This window comes from Cyrtonyx montezumae, unplaced genomic scaffold (genome assembly GCF_038088225.1).
Source record: "Cyrtonyx montezumae isolate F1298 unplaced genomic scaffold, pur_monq_1.0 scaffold_2, whole genome shotgun sequence".
Lineage (NCBI taxonomy): Eukaryota > Metazoa > Chordata > Aves > Galliformes > Odontophoridae > Cyrtonyx > Cyrtonyx montezumae.
In genome coordinates, this window is record NW_027071936.1 from 54,343,978 (window position 1) to 54,363,344 (window position 19,367).

At 44.1% G+C, this 19,367-nt stretch overlaps 1 protein-coding gene across 1 annotated transcript in view; it reads left to right on the forward strand.

Annotated features, from left to right (window-relative positions):
• The first annotated feature begins 17,633 nt into the window (after positions 1–17,633).
• PROM1 (prominin 1) overlaps positions 17,634–19,367 on the forward strand; it is a 59,552-nt gene continuing 57,818 nt past the window's right edge. Inside the window, exon 1 of the mRNA XM_065735766.1 lies at positions 17,634–17,752. The gene's annotated coding sequence lies outside the window, so the exon portion shown is untranslated. The remainder of the gene's footprint in view (positions 17,753–19,367) is intronic.

Genomic DNA, 19,367 nt, shown 5'->3' on the forward strand with positions numbered 1-19,367 from the left:
TTCTCCTGTCAAGGCTTCACTGGTATGAAAAATAAAATGGAAGGACGGTAATTCTGAGATGCTCCTGTTGATGTACCTTATGGCTGACAAAGCAGATGTTTCATTATGTTGCTTTGATCAGCATGAACTTTGGACACTTCCTGTTGTAGCAGCATGCTGAACTGCACTGAGTCTGAATCGGAAGGATTTAGATGTGAATGGATTTTATTTAGGCACCAGAATACTCAAAGAACACTGATCTTTCATGAATTCTGTGGAGGTTGCTGCTTTTCTTTATTAAGGTGCTAATAGCTGTAAATATAACTTATTGGTTTTGCTTTAGGACTCTGATGCCTTGATTTTAGACAATCATAAGTCAGTATTTTCTATGACCTGAAGCAGTCAATTAGTCTTTGGTATCAGCTCCTCTTGTAAAGTCACCATCTTGACATGAAATCCTAGGTGTAGAGCTATGAAGGAGAGATGAAAGGTGCAAGCTTTTCTTGATTTCCTTTTCACTTCAGTAATCTTTACATTTGCACTTCCAGTGAGGTGTCAAAGATTTGAATACTATATTTTCAGTTGAGCACTGAAGTAAAATACTCCAGGCAAAACAGCTCTGAGCCTTCCTCTCAGTGGAATACTGTCACACCGTGAAGAATCATTGTCAGTATGAAATACATGTCTGGTTTCCTGTACAATGAATATATTGTGCTAATTCAATGTAAGGGGAAATAAAACGTGCTAAAACCAAACAAACAAAAAAAAACCCACCATATTTTAAGGTAAATCATGGCAATTTCCAGAGCTCTACAATCTACGAAATCTTTAAAGGAATGTGGGACAGCTTTTCAGTCCTAGCTGAATTTCCCTAATTAAAACAAATTCAATTAGTAATTCTTAGGTTGTAAGTTGAAAGCACCAATATAAGTTGCCCTTCAATGCAGTAGGATTTAAAGATACCTTTAATCTGAAGTAATTAATTAGGAAATATACTGTAGTTCCCCCTAGGCAATTCCCTTAGCAAACAACTGGCTCTTCTCAAAAGCTCGAGTCTGCCTGAAAGTGATAGGCATATTAAAATGTATACCTCAAAATCTATAGTAGCTTTCTCTTGAGCCACAATCCTTTCTGCTTTTTGAAATGTCCAAGAAATCCCTGTGCAAATACAATACCACACTTTCACATGTCAGCCAACAATCTCAAAAAAAAAAAAAACTCTCAATTAAGCTTCACAGCAGCATTCTCTCCCACAGTGGGACATAGAAGACTATTTCTACTTAAGAAATTCATGAAACAGATGACAAAGAATATAGCTCACTGATCTAAAATCTGTCTCACAGTAAGAAACAAAGCCAGGAAGACCTCTGGAGCTGGACCTTGCTACAGAAAAGCAATTCCTGGCTGTTTTGGCTTTGTGTGAGGAAACAAATGGCTTTACTGACATTTTGTTTGGATTAATCAGGGGTATGTGCAAGTGTGTTTCACGCTCAGACATCAGTGTTATCCATCCTGTAGTCCACCTCCAGTGTCCAGAGTTTCTGAGATGGTTCCTTCACTTTCCAGTGCAGAATGATCAATGAGTTCTTGTCTATAACCTGAGAGCTGGAGGCTTCTTCTTTAAAATAAATACATAAAATGTAGGTTTTCATACAATCGGAAGACTCTAGGAGTTCAAGCCTTAGGAAATAAAAGAAATGTAAGTGTTGTGAAGTTGGCAGGACCATAGGGCACAAACAAGGCTTGTCATCTTAACTATACATTTTCTCCCTGGGTTAAATCTTCCTCTATTGCAGAGAATCCACAGAAGTAGTTCTGCACACTATTATGGTATAATTATATGAACTTATTAACAGCAATCATACTGAGAACTGAACAGCTCCTCTATCTCCATCATGAGCATGCTGGTGAATGTTACCTCAGCTATGTCTGGAGTTTCATTTTGAGGCAACAACTAGAACAGATCCTTTTATGAACAAAGCTGATATTTGCTTGCAGAGCAATGTATTTTGACTGAAAAGTTGTCACAAGTTGAGTTTCTGACTCTATACAATTCTCTACCACTAATAATGCTGAGAGAATGGTAGGTGTGGAACAGGATCCCCAGGGCAGTGATCATGGCACCAAGCTGATGGAGCTCGAGGAGGTTTTGGACAATGATCTCAAGCCAAGGGCTTGGGTTTGGAGTGGTCCCATGTGAAGCCAGGATTTGGACTCCATGATCCTTATGAGTCTCTTCCAACTTGGAATATTCTGTGATTCTATGAAAACACAGAGATAAACACAACTGGGAATTGGTGCTCCAACAGGGTCATCAGGAACATCTATTTCCAGTCACTCTAGGGCTACTTTTTTAGAGCACCCACCATTGATTCTAACGATCTCTTCCTCTGCGATCTACCCATTTTTAAATGCTTATTTTCCACTCACACAATCAGTGTGATTTGGTGTGCCCTTTTATGGTCACCATATGTTGGAAAGCTGAACTCTGCAGGGAGATTAGCCAGTGCTGCACAAGCTGTTGTAGTTTGAATGAAGCTGTTGGAGCTCTGCCAGCGGAGATGGCTTTGAACCCACCCTTCTGGGTTTGTCTGTGCTCATTTCCCAAATGCTGAAATATTCCTGATAGGCCTAACAAACAAGGAGGACACTTACATGCACATGAGCACAAGATAGTTCACATAATCCCCACAGACTTTCAGCAATAGGGATACGGAGCTGAGATTTGACTACTCATGAGGAAATCTAGGGAGGAGATTTCCAGGGTTATGTGTTGCTCTATCCAGTTGCTGTTTGATGTCCTGTGCAAAAAAGCAGAACATTTATTTTAGTGGAAAATTTCCTGAGGAGTATCTGAGGGCTATTTCATGCGGGATTTACTCTGTGGATTCAATTTTTCTAAAAAGGTGAACCCTGATGAATAAAGAGCAGTATGGCAGACCAGTGGGGGTGGAGGCACTGCTTCATGCTATGATCTTTGCTTAGAGATATCATTATTTTTGTTTTAGCTGTCAGCACAAGGAGGCATGGTGAGTTATCATTATGATCAAGTGGATATATATGAAGATATGTGGATAAATTACTAGAATCAAAGTCATAGCATCATTGAGGTTGAAAAAAATCTCTCAGGTCACCTAGACCAACTGTTCACCTACCACCATTGCTGCCACTGACCATGTCACACACTGCCAAATGTCCACGTTTCTTGAGCACCTCCAGAGGTGGTAACTCTACCATCTCCCTGGGCAGCCTCTGGCAGTGCCTCACCTCTCTGTCTGAAAAGTTTTTTCCTAATATCCAACCTGAATATCATCCCATGGGTCTGAGACTCTGTGCCAATTACCTTTGTGGTAGAAGGACAAGAGATAGGCTTGTGCCACGTGACCATGCTGTCTCCAAAATGGATTCAACAAGTAGAAGCTCTTCCTGACCAATAAATGGCATAAGGAAGGCATTATTCACCCTGTATAGGTATTAGAGGGGTGCTGAGTGGGCAGGGCACGTATGATATGGACTATCACACTGAATGGAAGTATGAGTGCAAATGAAACTCAAATCTCTCCAGTGAGCGACAATAGATAGAGAGAAACAGACTAATGAGATGAGACACATAATACTTAAAATAATTTTTTTTCATGGAATAGCATGACTGTGTGCACCTAGAAAACACTGAGAGGATGCTCCAAGTTGATAAAAAATATCTCTATTTTTGTGCAAAAGGAAATTAATAGATTCTCGTTTTACATACCTTGAGGTTGTATACTGCTTCAAAACACCTGCTGCAGGAGAAAGGATGTCACCTTCCCCTAAGATGGGACTGTGAACATGATGTCCATGATCTAGCTTGGCAGCCTAAGGATGGATGTTTTCTTTCTTCCAGGTAATGAGAGAGACTTCACCATTGTCATTTTCTTGGGAAAGAAGAAATTGTTCCTGCACAGGAAGAATTCTCAGGGAATTGTATGGGTGACGTTTATCTGCTTTTTTTTTTTTTTTAAGATTGTAATTTCTGTGAATTTAAGCTGCTTTGTACTGTGAATTGCATCTATTTTGAATACTAGAGAATAAGTTTTGTATTAATATTATGAATATCAGTTATGGAAACTGAAGCCTTATCAGCAAGACTCAAATCCCATTAGTATTTCATTTTGCATAAAATATTCAGAATGAATTATATCTATTTTCAGGGAAAAGAAAGAGTATAGCAATAAATGGGGCAAAAAAATTAATGTAGGAAAGTATGGCCTGAAGTGTGCATCTGAGACATGAGAAGTTAGGCACAATGAACAGGAAAGTGTGCAGTTAAATTTGGGTGTTTTTGTAGGTGGATGATGGAAATTGCATAGATGTGATGTGTAAATAATGCACATATAATTAGTTACTCTGGCTCACCACTTCTGAAACAGGAGAATGTACCAGTAGGTGCCTGACAATAGCTCTCCAAACAAGTCTCTAAGCCACATGAATACTACAGGTCCCAGCAGCCATCAAGAAGGCAGGCTGACAATTCGGGGATTTTATTTTGATGATTCCTTCTCCCCTCCTGCACTCGTTCATCATGAGGACTTTTCCGTGACTGTATGCATGGGAGTTCCAAATGCATGATGTCTAAATACTGAACTTCTATTTCTGGAGGGCAAATTCACATAAAATGTTTTTTTCTCTTTATGTACTACCAAAAACAAGTACATATGTGGTCTAATTTGTTTATACAGTCTCAGAGATGGACTTGTGCTGTAGATGAAACTAAAAGAACAGCTGGTTCAAGCTACATCCTCTAGATTGGAAACACTAATTAATGTTTCTCTAAAGGCTGTATCTCATATTGCAAGTCACTCCAGGACTAGAGAAGAAAGATTTTCACAGCAAGAGACCCAGCATTTTAATGTTTGTATACTATTGAAATCTCCATTCAAAAGCAGCACAAATTTACCCGGATTTTTTTTTGTCTGTTTCCATATTCCTAAATGGCTTTGCAATAGTTAGTTTTTAGCATAAAATGATCATAAAGACATAAGGCATTAGGCAAATAGTTTTTCTATATTTCAATATCCTATCTGCTTTTTTATCTACCTTTCTACTCTGGTAACAGCAGTGGTCTGGCCAGTGGAGGAAGTCTCAGGTAACCATTGCCTAGTAGGAGAATGAAGAGCTGGTGCTTCTCAAAGCAGAGCTGCACATCTGGGAGTCTTCCTTCTGGCTTCTCCCTTCAGTGTCTATGTTAGTCTTGTGGAATCCAGAGAAAATCAATCCTCTGAATGTTTTTCCAATCAACAGAGAACAAAAAACACCACTGCCTTGACTGTGAGCTCCACAGGTTAGCTTGGGGTATTAATTAGTGGGCTTCAGTTTTCCTTCCATTGACATCAGTGTTCAGATCTTCATTTCAGCCTCTGGCACAATTCCTGCTATGGTGGCAAAACACTCCCAGGTAAAATTTACACCGTGGCTTTGATAGCCTCCTGTTAGGCTGTGTATTGCCTCGCTGGCAGAGGCTGTCTCTAGCTTCCTCTCAGATTTGCTGTCTGTCAAGAGAGCTTCAACAGCTTTTTTTGAACTGCATGTTTGAACACAGATCCTTCCATGGAGCAGAAGACAAATCTCTGATCCTTTCTGGAAAGCTGTCCAGCAGAATTGAAATGAATTAAATCCTCCAGCAACCATCTCAGGTAAACACAATATTCATGTTTGGAGGTGAGGCACATAAGGGTAGCTGTTGTTCTGAGTGACGTGGTTTAGTGGTACGGTGGTGATGGGTTGAAGGTTGGACTAGATATCTTAGTGATCTTTCCAACTTTCTGAGCATTTTGCTCTGGATATGGAAAACTGGGTCCCATCCAGCACATTCAGAATAAATAAAAAAGCTGTCAGACATCACTTTAATGGTGAAAATAACTTTGTGTGGATGACAGAATGAGGATAAATGCATTTAATAAGGAATCTTGTTATAGGTGGACTTATACACTCTGTATCTCAAACACAGTAGCATAATTTATAAAGCATTTTTGAGGTTCTGATAGCATCAACTCTGCTCGAAAGAGAATTCATCAGACTGTGTGGAAAACTCTCCCTCTCCATTAGTATCTTAATACACAGGCAAAACAGGCAGACACTGAAGCTGGAGGCTGAGAGGAGCAACAATAGCCCAACAAAAAGCTTTGTCTACAGACAAGCAGTGCTGCTTTAGGAAGGCTTTTGGCTTCTTGAGGAGAGAGCAGCCCCACAGCAGCTCTGCCACATCCTTTAGTGGGAGGCTGGCTGTCTCTGAGATGTGCTTATATAGCTGGGGAGCAGCTCCAGTTGGGCTGCTCTGTTAAGACTATCCTTGTCCCCTCTTGACCCCTTGGCCCCTCTTGAAGTTGAACTTCTGTGTCTTTGTAACTGCGACACAGATTCCAGCCATGCCTCTCTGGTCTTGCAGAGCAGTAGTAAGAGGTGTGAAATGGCGGCTGATCTCTGCTGCTAGTCTTCTGCCCTGATGCTGATAGCAATGATAGCCATGTCGTGCCCTTTCTCTCACTCAGAGTGCAACAAAAAGGAAAAGCTCCCAGTGATGCTAGTGCTGTAGTTTCATTTCTAATGTGTATTTTATTATCTGAAAAAAATCTTAGCACTGCCTGAAGGCTTCTGCACAGTTATGCCTCACGACTAACACAGGCAAGAGCTTAAGTGCAACTCTTCCTTTGTAACTGGACTCACCTAAGCCATTCTCATTTGGGGATAGCTAGATTTAGTCATGCATGCTTGAGTCACAATCTGGCGTTACTTGATTTAGTACCAGCCATCCAATGTTTTTATCTCTGTACTAGAGTCACAACAGAGAACTAATCAAGTGAGATTCAGCAAAGCTTTATGTGTCATACAGAGTACACAAGCTAATCTTCCACAGACAAACTCACTTCTCACTACATGTGGCTGACAGACATACAGGGGTCAAATTCTCCATGTATATAGACAAATATTTCCTTGAGAATTTGGTGAAACTGCTGTGCAAGGTCAGTAGTAAGCATAATGCAGTCTTTATGCAAAAGCAAAGAGTTTCAAGGTGTTTGAGGTGATAGCCAGGGCAGAAGCAAAGGAGCCTGCTCCTCCTACCTTAGTGTAGGGTGTTTGTTAGGGTTTCACAGCACAAGGTCTGCTAATGCATTAATAAATAGTTACACTGGTGGAAATATCTGTGCTGCACAAAGGCCTGAAGTAAAAAGACACATGTGACCCAATCATTTTAGAGATCTTCATCTATTTAGCCTCTTTAGTATTCATCTTGTTAAACATGTACAGCACTAAATAAATCGGTGCAACTTAAATATTTATCAGATATCTATCTCCCTGCATGTTTAAATAGCAAACAGGCAGTCAGAAACATTCCCTTTTCTCCCCATCCCTCCAGGATCGTCTGCATTCCTCCTCTTCTCTTGAAAGGCACAGCAGTGGGATCACCACAGTTTGGATGGGCTCTCAGGCTGTATGTCCGTGGCCAGGTGGCTCACACAGGATGCTGGAGCAGAGCCCATCAGGGACAAAAGGCACAGCCCTGACTGCAGGGTCAGCTCTTGGTACAACTGTTCCATGCTGTTTCCCAGCTCTGGTCACAGCCGTGAGTAGGTGTTTCAGCATATTTTTATTTGGAACAAGTTTTGTTTACCTCAGTGATTCCAAATCTTGCTGGAGCATCAAGCCATTCTGTTGTTATAACATTTGCTGCAAATAAGAAAAACTTCTGCATGGTCACCAGGAAGTTCAAAAGGAAAAAATCAATGATTGTAATATGTTCTACAAAGACAGAACAGCCATTAACACAGCCTCATCCCATATTCGGTTTCTACTGGTGACTATCGTATGTTTTAATGGGCCAAATTCTTGTGCCAGTTGCACACAGAACAGTGTAATTAGAATTCATTTCCAACCGCTTCCACTGTGCTGGTGCCGTTGGAACACAAACACAGTCCCTGCTTCCTACAGCGAGGAGGGGAAACAGCAGTGAGGGGTCCGGTCCTGGCCTGAGGACAGTGCGTTGCAGAGCCAGGTTTTATCACCACAGGCATCAGCCCTGGAGCAGTTCCACTGTTTCTGGGATGTTAGTTTTTGAGCTCCCTGCTTCAACCTGCATAAATGATGATAGGGCTGATACAGCATTTCTATTTTGCACTTCAATAGCATCTTCCCTCCTTGGAGCCATGCACTTCACAAACGTTTCCATTTCCCTTTTACAGGCAAGGAAATAAATGAAAAGAGAGATTACAATACCTTTCTGTCATATGCATTGCAAATTGGTGAGAAAATCAACAATAAAAATAAAAAAATCTGACTCCTGTTTTTGTCCTGTTGCCACAAAACCATGCTTAACCCTGCTCTGCATGCAGCCAAGGAAGCCGGTGGGCATGTCAGACTCTTCGCTGTACTCAGCATGGCAGCTAGGTATCAGCTGTTCAGTGATGACCTCTGGAGCATTTCAGGTTGGGTCTTTCTGGACTCAGCTCTGTACCTTCCAACACCTTCCAATGGCACATTCTTGCCCCATCCATGGAAGCATTCAAAGCCAGATTGGATGCAACCCTGGGCAACCTGACCTAGTGGATGGCAGCCCTGTCCACAGCAGGGGGGTTGGAACTGAATGATCTTCAAGGTCCTTTCCAACCTAAGCCATTCTGTTTCATGATCCTATGACACAAGTTGTGGAGCGTTCGTTATAAATTACACAGATGATACTGTTTTGAGACACACAAGCATTTTGGAGACAACCTTTTTCAAAATATGCTTGATAAAAGAGTAAACTCTTAATCAAATATATGAAGTTAAAGAAATGAAAATGATAAAGGGGAAAGAATCAGGTACAATAAAAAATAATATTAATTAAAGACAAACAAACAAAAACAGCAGGGGACAATTGCCTAGATAGCAAAAGATTCTGGAGTCTGCAAAGATACAAACGCACCAAGTATGCACCAAAGATGGAGTGCTCTTACCAAAAAGGCAAATTCAGCAGTGCACCAAGAAGAACACTGTTGGCATGGTTAGGGAACTCATCAGCTTGCTTCCCTCAAGAAGGTGCTGCAATTACACGATGGCAGAAGGGAATGGCATTTTTTAAGGGCATACACAATTTATAGAGATGTTGGGAGAGATAAATGAAAACCTTAATCTTAGGATAACTTTGAAGGGACTAGATTTTGATCCAGAAAACAGAAGAACAGAGGAAGGACATGGTAACATGCTCCAGTACATTTTCCAGTATTTCTAACAGTGCTGTAAAATCAGTGACTATCAATTATTCTCCATGTCCACTGGGGCTAGGATAAGAAGAACTGAACCCAGTTTGCTGAAAAGAATATTTAGGTTAGATATTAGGAAAAGTTTCTAATTATGAGCATCATTAAACTTTGGACCAGGCCTCCTAAGAGACACGGGGCATCTGCCCTTGTTCCATACAGTGCTGGACGGTGCCTCGTGGGGCTTTGGGCATTGCAGGTGGAAGATGGGACAGAACCCTCCCTCCCTTCCAAGGGTGTGTGATGATGCATTTCTGAAGCTCTGAGATGTAGTGCCCAAATGAAACAGAATATTCTTGACGCTGCTCTCTGCCCTAGCGAATGTCTGTTCTCTGCAGCAGCTTCTAGACAGAAAGCAAGGGGCTAAGCTAAAAGTTAGCTCCAGCTGGTTAAGCAACTCAGTATAAGGCTGAAGAGAAGTGCTCCAGAGAAATGTTTTATTTTGGTCACAAATGAGCTCAAAATGACTTCATAGTACGATCAAAGTACTTCTAAATCTGGGCTAAACCTTTTCCTGCCCACTGAGAAGAAATGGCATTCTGCAGATTTGAAATACAGCAACTGAGGCAGCCTGGATTCAAAGGTTAACCTAGACAGATTAATATGAACCCGCATAAATCTCTTAATGCTATTCCAAATGCTAATAGTGAGTGACATTATAGGGTTTCCTGGAACTAATTTAGAAAGACGAGAACTGTTTGCAATAAAAAAATTGTTTATTTAATAAGAAGAGCAAAATTCCTTAATTACCAGGCAATTTAACCAATTATGATCTCATTTAATACACAAATCACTTCTAAACACAGCATACTTCTGTCTGATTTCCCAGACACTGCAGTGTCCTGTACTGCTCTTTCCAAGCAGAGATTCAGATGTGTTGACAAAACCCTGGCAAAAATAAATATAAAAATGAAGGCAAGTCTTATTATAACCGTTTTTCTCAAGGTTAGGGAGGAGGGGGCAGATAGATCCACAAGAGAGCTTTTAGCTTCTCTGTGGCTGTCCCCTAGCCTTTTGTTTCAAGTCTTGACATAGACAGCCCCTGCTTCAGAGGTAAATGAAACTCCACTCCTCAGCACACAGGTGTTCCATGGAGATGTGCTTGAAGCTTATTGCCCATAGACACTCTTCCCTTTTATTTATCTTTAGAGAAATAACAAATGTGAGGCTACTGTGATCTGGCAGAGGCATAGCTCGAATTGTGAGAGCCATGGGGAGCTGAGCCATTTGACTGTGAGTAATCCTAGCTCCCAAATAGAACATCAGAGCCTGGTAGTATTGCAAATCTTGCTGCAGCAGCAAGGAATGCTGTAGAAGATTTTCTCCCTCTCTAAAGCCAGTGAGAAAATGTATACCAAAAGTCTTTAAGCACACAATAACAAAATGTTCTACCTTGCTCCTCCACCACAGAACTTCAGTGTTAAAAAATGAATTTTGGTTTTGCTGTCAAAATCACAAGACAACATATTCAATCTACTGTCATTCAGAGGCAGCAAAGAGGCTGCAGAAAATTAGTATTGAAGGGGTTATTTAAACACAGGCTTAAGCTGGAAATACAACTGGGAGGATTTTTCAAGGGCTATGTCAGTAAGTACAAATTAGTAACATTTGATATACTCCAGAACTCTGGGTTGGCTGATAGCTACACACAGGTATAACTCCTCTCATGGGGCTTAAGTAAATTGCATTCTAGTTCCAGTGCAGACTTTCCTACTCACAGATTTCACATGGGCAGGAAATGTTTGTTGTGTCATTTCTCTACTCTCAATTTGGCAACAGTTGGGTGGAATTATCACGCATACTTTTTATAATGTTTTGCTGGGTTTTGCTCAGTATATTGAGATAACTCTGCAAACTACTTGAAATATATACAGTTATAAAACCAGACTGCAATGTGCATGTTTGGTAATATGAAACAGCTGCTAAAGAAAGCTCAAAATACATCTGATGTGCACTTTTTAATTGTCTGCTTGTACTGCATCAGCCCTCAGCTCATATAGAATGTATAAACTAATACATAAACTCTACTACTGCAGTGTATTTTGGAGTACTCTTTACAGGATGATTGCTTCTACAACTGAAATATGATTTGGGAATTTATTTCTTTTTTCTTTGTACAAATAGCAACAACTGCAAATCTGCCAAAGCAAATATTTAAACCTGTACAGAAGCAAAGGCAGCTCGTGGTGCAACAGAAAGTGAGATCTGGCAGCCTCAGAAAAGCTTTCCCTAAATGTAGTGAAAAGTCCTCTCATCTGAACACGTACAGTGAGATACAACAAAACAGCTCTAATTCTTTGGTGCTGTGGGGCTGCTTTGTCGTTCATATTTCTTATGCGGCTGTTCAAAAGTGTAGAAATGAAATTGGAAGCTTGACCTACACAAGTCAAATGAAAGATAACATTTTTATTTGTTAATAATGAGAACAAATGGCCATTCAAACAGTTCATATTTCAACAAAGATCTACTGTTGTCTGAAGCCTTCTCTCCAAAAACCACAGGACTTTATGCCATCCTTTTTATGAAAGCAGGTGATGAATAAGTACCAGGATGAAAATTTGTCTTTCCTTCACCCCGACTGCATTCAAACGCTCTGTTTCCTATACCTGCATGGGCTTCCACCCCTATGCCAAAGGGCATGCTTAGGTGAACTATGTCCTGTCTAGCTCCCCAGGCTTCACTGTTCCTTGAACACAAGATCTAATACGTTCACAGCCAGAAACCAAGTGAAGAGCAAACCAGCACGGCAACAGCCTGTGCCCAGGCTGCACTCACCAGAATGACTGTGAGCTTAAGCACAGAGGGAGGGAAGTCTGAGCCTGCAGTGAGGCAGAACCAAGTGGCACACTGATGTCTTGAGCATGAGGCTTGCTCTTACTCAGGCTAGAGTTTAAGACTACAGTTTAGCTTTAGGTTTTTTAGTTTAGCAAGCCTCAGGTATCCTCCAACACTGTAAGTTTTTCTTGTTCTCAAATGCTTTGTGTTGCCATGAAATACTTCAATGCAGAAAATCATTTGACATTCTGACTTGCTAAAAGGCAAGGAAGCCCAGCTAAAGGTCAGCTTCCCTTCTTTATGTTTGTACCAGTGGGAACATTTTCCCTTTCCTTGGTCTCTGATCCTTTAATCAGCAAAGAGGTCAAATACAGGAAACTAATGAGAATGTTAGTAAAAAAAATCCAATCTTCTCTGTAAAATTCTGAAAACATTTTCCTTAATAAGAAGAAATCCATTTCATTATAGAGCAAAAAATGCCATTTATGCTTTGAGCAAGTTACCATCAGGGCTGCAATCTTCTCTTCCTCAGCCCTAATAAAGATTTTTGAGCCAGCTCAGAGAGAACTGAGAAAGGAGCTGTGAGGTGGCAGAGGAGAAGCTGCACATCTGCTTTGCATGATAACAGCATGTGGGGAGCAAGCTGCCTTCCCAGTGTCAGTGGAAAGTGAGGTGTCAGGATTGGAAGGGTGGAAATGCTGCTTCTTTTAAGTGTGCACAGAAGAGGAAGGAAAAAGCTGATGACTGAGCCCAGAAGCCTGGGCTGAGTTACAAGAAAAAGTGTTCTCTGCCACTCCACAAGAAACTTAGCGATCAGACACAAAGGACTCTGCAAAGGACTTATAAAAGTCTCCCTATCCTGTTCATAAACGTTCAGCTGAGGTACAGTCTATGTAAGATAAATAGTTACCTCATGCAGTTCATTTGAGGAGACTTGCACTAGTTGTAAAGTTAATAATGGAAACTGGAGCGAAGGGGCCTTGTCAGGTTAATGCTGTGATGTGTGCCGTTTGTGCACTCCTGCAAGATGTTGTAGGTGGTGGTGTCATTCTCCCTGAAAACATGATGAATGGATGGATCCCTCCCTTTCTGGTACTTTCTTTTGCTACTGATATTCTATACTGATATTAAAAATAACCTTCTCCCAATCTTCTTTACTCCTGTCAGGCAGAATTTACTCCTGAGCAGACAGACAAAAGAAGGTCACTGCAGTAGCTAAGCTCATAAGGTAGGATTACGTTTTGTGGGAGGCATGGGAGAGCTACTCTGCGTTGAGGGGACTTCTGTATATCAAAGGGTCACTCACAGAGAGGAAAATGGATCCTTTTCTTTCCTGACAACTGAATTCTGAGATTAACATCTTTGCTTCTGTGCTAGCTTTTAGGAGTGTACTCAATTTGGCTGATAAATTATGTCTGCAATGTTTTGTTCCTGCTGATACACAGATCTTCATTTTAGTACCTTGTCTAATCTGTATGTTACAGCCTCTCCTGGCTGTGGAACTGCTTAGATCTTAGCTCTTGTGGCCACATCCTACATCAGGCTGCTCATTACGTACAGCTCCTGCAGAGAGAGGGCCCAGGACCCAAGACAACGCATCACTGCAGCTGGAATAAATGCCTGGGTTAGTTGTTAGCCATTTCTCCCCAGTCTCCTATCAAAAAACATTTGAACCTCCTTTTGTTCCAGGGTCAAAAGGAGATGTGCTTTTCCCATTGTAATTTCGAGTGCTTCTGACACACTAATTTATCAGAATGCCACCTGTCAAGACTTGCAAGCAAAAATAAAACATGGAGATGATGCCAAAACAGGGCGTAGGGAGCTTAGAGAAGTGACAAGCACAGAGCACGTGCATCATGCAATCCCTGTCAGTTTGTAACTTTATCTCTGAGATCTATTAGAGCAACAAGTGGTGGCTTCCATCAGACAAAAAGAAATGAATATAATTCCAAGCTGTTTGATGAGTTGTCATGCAGATCTATCACAGTTGTGAGGAGGGGGTAGAGCTCAGTATAATGGCAAGGCATGTGGCTGACAAAGCATCAGTGCTCTGAAGGCGTTGTGAAGTGATGTACAGCAGGATAAATCTTGTGCTCAGATAAAGGCAAGCTTTACTGAGATTATATCACAAACTGGCATGAATCAAAGGTCTACAATGAAATGCCATGTTATTCACTGAGTCTGAGAATGAATGTGAGCCAGATTGTCCATTTCCTTTCTTATTTTCCCTTGGGAGTAAGAAATTAAACAAATACACTGTAAGCAATAGCACACAGCAATTGTGCTCTGTTTCCCACCATTCTTATGAATCCTGATCCTTCCTTCAAAATTTATGCTGTTGGCGTCTAATAGTGCAACATGCTCTTTCTCTGACACTTCCCTGCCTCCTGTCAGCCCAGCCCCCTGTTTTCCCAGCATCTGCAGTGTCCGGGCTGCAAACTCACACAGACTGTAATCCTTTAAGCCTCACATCCCACAGGAGAATTAAGGACAAGGAGGGATGCAACTGTGGATGTCAAAGAGGGGACAGACAACAGGGACAGGGGGAGGAAATGGGTACGTGGGCAGGCACTGGATGCTTCCAGGGTGGTTGTGAGAGCTGGCAGAACGTGAAGGTCTGAGCCAGAAATGCAGGGGCACAAGAGAGGGCAGGGCTAGGCAGAAAGCATAGTGAGGAGGCAGGGAAGGACTTGGCAGTTATAATCCACAGAATCTTGGGCAAAATGGTAACTGGGGTAGGTACAACAGCTGTAAACCACTTATCTCCACAGCCCCGGTGCAGGGAAGGCACGCTGTTTCTTTCTCCCACATCCATGCACAATTCTCTCCCTGACAACACTCAGGAAACAGCCAGGGAAGACTAAATACAACACCAGGGCTTTTTAGCCTTAACCCTTTTCTTTCTGGGAGAAGGCTGGATGTCTGATTCTAGCTCTCTTTGGGCAATGCTATACCTAGCACAACTACGACTAATGAAAAAGGTTATTTATCTAATAGACCTTTAATCACAAGCACTACTTAAAAATCAATTACACGATACAGCTTGCAGTTAAGCTCTAAAACTCATGTATCTTCCTGTTATCTGAGGATTTTCCTCTGAGATAACAGAGATGATTGGTACGCAGACAGATTTCCAAATGCTCAGTAACAACAAGCACAGGGCAGGTTTCTTCATCCAGCTGCTCCTGTTTTGGATGTGTATGTCAGAGCAGGTTTTCAAGGGCCCTAGCACCTACTGTGCTGTAGTTTGACAGATCACTTCCTCACTTTAGTCAAGTGCCCCAAGACAGAAAGGACCACAGGAAAAAAATTGTGTTGTCCCTGGAAGAGAAGTTTTCTTGATACTCTTTCAACCTCCTTTGAATGTGTGCAGTTTTCAAGTTCCCATTTTCTGATTTGACAGCATTACAGTGTGCATGCAAATCTGAAAACAGCATGTTCACAGCCAAATGTCAGGCAGGTAAATGTGCAGCCAAACAAACCTGGCCTCTGCTGTGACTTGGATGAGGGCTGCAAGCTGGCGCTGTATTTCCCACTTCACAGTTGTCCACCCCTACCTGACATGCAGAAGAAACATCAAGGAAAGGTCAACAGCTGCTCAGAGCACTTTTGGGCCAGACATACATTTGGCTTGCCAGCAATACAGTGGGAGGCAGCTGGAGAGGTCAGCCTTCCATCTACCATCCCTCAGTGACACATTAACCAGGTGCTACTCAGAAAGCACATTTTCAGTACCTAATTTGGGTAATGTTTATCAGGAAACTGGTGTTGCCTTAGTCCACCGGGGAAGCACCTTCATTAATGGAGTTGCTCTTGATTTAGTTTAGTTTGAATTCTTCTGTGAACACTCATGTCTTTTTCCTGTAAATCTATCTGTGTGTTCTTGCTTGAAAACTACAACATCTGTGGTAGCCTACCATTAACCTCTAGTAAATCTCTTACTTGTGTTAATTAGTAATCCAAAAAAAAATCTTAGCGTCTTCAGCTCCAGAAGGGCTCAGTGTCCTTTTCATTCCATGCCTTTCTCTTCTATATTCCCACATCACTGTCTTTGATTTCTGGCATACTCTTCTGCTGTTATTTATTGCAGTAGCTATATGCATTCACTCCGCAGTTTACAACCAATCAAATGGCAACAAGACCCAGCTTTTCTCTTCTAACACTTCACTGGAGTGTTAGAAATCAAATCCAGCAGATCGTTGGATTAATAGTTTTGATTACACACAGCTTTCTGTTTGGGAGGCAAATTCTCTGTATTTATAACAATTTTCATCTGGAGCTTAAGAAAGAGCTGTACTTCTAAATTTGAAAGCTATCTGCCTAATTTAGCACACTTGTCCTTTTGCCATCATGTTCTGTGTCTCACCAAAACTACAGCATCACCTGGCTTTGACACAGTGCTTGGGTACATACAAGGACTGTAACAAGAGCTGAGACAAGAGGCTCTGGCTGAGCTCTGTGCTGTGCTCTCCAGCTTGGGTTGCAGCACTGTGCACATTCAAGCTGAACAATCCAGGAACTGTACTGGTCAGAAAAGCTGTTCTTTCTGCATGGATCCAACGTGGCAGCTTGTTCTCCAATGTGCAGTGCTCGCAAATGCCCTGAGCTGCAATACAGGTAAAATTCAGTCATGCCAAATATCACTTGTGAGAAAACTGTTCTATCCTTGGCCAAAGTTACATTAGCAAGACAGCCCCGTGCAACAGCAGGAAGCTTGGTTTCATAGAAGCAAAGAATGGTTGGGGTTGGAAGGGACCTTAAAGCCCATCCAGTTCCAACCCCCTGCCACGGGCAGGGCTGGTACCCCCCAGCTCATGCTGCCCGGGGCTTATCCAACCTGGCCATGAACACTTGCAGGGATGGGGCACACACAGCCTCACTGGGCAGCCTGCTCCAGTCCCCCACCACCCTCTGAGTAAAGAGTTCCTTCCAAATATCTCCCCACTTCTCATCTAAAGCCACTTCCCCCTCGTCCTTGATGTCTTTCTACCTGCACAAAGCCATTTCCATCAGCGTCCTCTCCATCAGTGCTTTTAGGACCTATGGGGAGTCAGAGTGACCCTGGATCTCCAGCACAAGTTCCTGCTTTGCCTTGCGTGATGATGCTGGGCAGTGGAGGGGCTGGTAAGAATTGTAGGAATTGTTTCCAAAACCTGTGGCTTGATATTGCAGTGAGGGGGGCAGTTTTGAAATACCAAAAATGCAAATAAAAATCACAGAGGGCAAACGAGGAAAGCGCAGGAACCTTCAGAAACGTGTTAATGTGTTAAAGTGTAAGGAAAGGTGCATCTTGTCTGGTCGAGGTGTCACCGGGCTCAGAAACAAAGTCACTCTGAACACAAAACATGGACTCCGGTCCCAAAAGAGGCGATAACCTTGTCAGGAAAGAAGGGCATCCCCCGGGAGGGGTGAAACAAAAGATGTTCTTACAACAACTGATGAGAGAGGCAACCCGGCGTGGGGGGAGGGCCGTGCCTGCGCTGCCGCAGCCCGCCCAGCAACAGGTCGCGGCCGCAGCGCTCCCACCGCCCCCACGGCGCCCAGCGGGGCGAAGCTTCTCACGCTCCTCCTCTTCCTCCCCCTCTCCCTCCCCCAGCCCCGGCCCGCCGGGGTGGTCCCGCAGCCCGGGCCGGGGCAGAGCCCGCCCTCCATAATCCATGCTCGGTGCTCCGAAGCGGAGCGGGCCGAGCCGGGACCGGAGCCTCCGTCTCCCCGACCCCGCTCCGCCGGTGAGTGCCGGGCGCGGTGTGCGCGGGGAGGGGCGGCAGGTGGGGTGGGGCTCCTCCCGCTGCGGACGGCACGAGTACTGCTGCCCTTCCCGGGGAGAAAGTGCGGCGGCGGTGACGGCCGCGGCGGTGGGGGAGAACCCCTTACCCCGGGAGGCGGGTGAGGGGAGCGGCCGTCGGGAGAGCCGGGAGGAGCCGGCGGGGCGAGGGGATCCGCGGGGCTGCGTGGCTGCGGGGAAGGAAGGGGCTGCGGGGAAGGAAGGGGCTGCGGCACCGCGGCGTGCGGGGAGCCGGGGCGGATCCTCCCGCGGAGCTCCGCGGGCGTCTGGGCGGGGAGGGGGCCGGGGCCGTCCGCATCTCTTCGTCGCGACCCTCCGCCTCGGCGCTGCGGTGACTGCGGGTGCGGAGAGCGGCTCGCCCCTTCCCGCGGTGGGAGCGCGCTGCGGCGAACGCCGCACCTGGGGCGGCCCGGCCTCACTGCGGCGGCGGACACCGGCTTGTCGCCATCGGAGCGGCAAGAGAAACTACCGAGCGTCCGCGTTCCGGCAGAGGCGGAGCTGAGCCGCCCGTGCCGCTGTGCGGATCGGGGACTCGGCGGCGCGGCGGGGGACAGAGCGGCTCCAGCGCTAAGTGGTTGGAAAGATGGGGGAAACTTGGGCTCGGCTGCGAGGGAGAGCGGTCCGGGTCTGATGTTGAGGCTGCGCTCAGCCCTCGCTCGTTCGTCTGTGCCGAAAAGCTGTCCTGTTATGGGATGGCTTTGTGGTGTCCGAGCTGTGTGATGCTGAGAAGCGCTCTGCCAGTGGAGGTTTATGAGCACTGGGGTAAACGCATCGCTTAACGTTATGCGTGTGGTGTTTTTGGTTTTGGTTCAGTCAGTGACAACGCAAACTTGAAGGCTAAGAGTCAGAGCCGTCATCTTCTGGGGAAGATATCTCAATTTGTGCACGTTGCCCTGTTAGTAAGCTGCTGTGACTTCTACAGCAGCAGGCAGTAGGGTGAGGTTGGCTGGTCGGTGAGGGGATTTTGCTGGTTCTGTTGTTTTTGTTTGTTTGGGGGTTGGGATGGTTCTTCTGAAGCAGCTGGAGGCTCAAAGCTAACCTGGGTTCTGCATACCCACGTTCTTGACTTGAGCGCTTCGTGTTGAGCACCAGCAAGCACAGCAGATGCCTCCTGCAGCTCCCTGGGTTGGGGGTTTTTGTGTTGGTGCTCTCAGACAGTTCTGCAGTCCCCGGTGTTTACTGGGCTTATTTGCTTTCTACTCCTATGGCAACAGGTTGTAATCCTTGGTAGGCTTATGGGAGATTTTGTGTCAGAAAACTGTACCTTTCTGACTTGACGGTGTCTAGCTTGGCTGACTGTACTGCATCTCATTTGTGGTTTTGTTTTAATGCACATCTGGGAGTTGAAGGCCAGCTGTAGCTACCTGTGTTGTGGCTGTCATAATTAATTTCAGTCTTCCGCTGGTTGCTTTAGCTGGAACCTTGAAGGGTATTATGGACTCTGGTTTTCAAATGACTAATTAAAAAACATAGCAAATGCAGCCAGCTCTTCGGGGTGGGCTTCCTGTGGACAGCTGCTTCTTCCCCTGTTCTGACCTGGTTTGCTGCCAGGAGGCTCC